The sequence below is a fragment of the Octopus bimaculoides genome, chromosome 9 (assembly GCF_001194135.2).
Source record: "Octopus bimaculoides isolate UCB-OBI-ISO-001 chromosome 9, ASM119413v2, whole genome shotgun sequence".
NCBI lineage: Eukaryota > Metazoa > Mollusca > Cephalopoda > Octopoda > Octopodidae > Octopus > Octopus bimaculoides.
Window position 1 is genome coordinate 71,462,990 of NC_068989.1, and position 1,027 is coordinate 71,464,016.

The following is a 1,027-nucleotide window of genomic DNA, read 5'->3' on the forward strand; positions in this document are numbered from 1 at the left end:
CTGTAACTTAGTGGTTTGGCAAAAGAGATTTGATAGAATAAGTAGCAAGCTTTAAAATAAAGTACTGAGGTCGATTTGTTCAACTAAATATTCTTCAAGACGATGCCCTAGCATGGCCATAGTTTAATGACTGAAACAAGTAAACAATAAAAGAAGATTCTTTTATAACAAGACTAAGAAATAGATCTGTTGTGACGTCTAGGAGTTATAAACCAGAGCTTAACCTTGGTTTCAATGGTGTTGGAGTGACAGAGATTACAAGACTTATCCCCTGAATGGGATGCTAGTCCATTGTAGCGTTAACTTCCTAGTTATTGGCAGAACTTATTTTTGTGGCTTCCTGGATTGAAGCAATGTCAAATGAAGTGTTTTGTTGAAGAATACAATGCACCACCCAGTCTCAGAATCGAAACCATGTTCTTAACTTCAACCACTATGCCACATGCAAGGAAGACTAAAAATAAAATAAAATAAAATCAATACGCAAAAAAATGTGAAAATACAAAGAAATAAGCTCTTTTTCTTTGTTCCATTTATTCATTAATTTAATTTTTCTTTTTTGCGGTTTTTCTCAAATTGCAAGTAAATTAAATAAATTTTCTTCAAGAAGTGTTATTTTGGGAATCAGAAAACAAAATAAATGCTTTTACAAGTTGAAACTTGATTTGATTATTTCGTTATTTTGAAAGATAACCATCTGAGTAGTATACTCTGAAAATCTTGGAGCAGGATTTTCTTATCTAACTGAAAGTTTCAAGAATCTAATGCTTCTTTTGAATGAAGGCAAGGCTGTGTGGTTAAGAAGTTTTGCTTCCCAACCATGTGGTTTTAAGTTCAGTCCCATTGCATAGTACTTTAGGCAAGTGTTTTCTATAATAGCCCCAGGCCAACCAAAGCTTTGTGAGTGGATTTGGTCAACAGAAACTGAAAGAAGCCCTTTGTATATCAAAACAGGATCAAAGGTCCTTGTTGAGTCATAGGCTCACAAGGCTGGTCCACTGGTCCATCACAGGATTACTCATTTTTT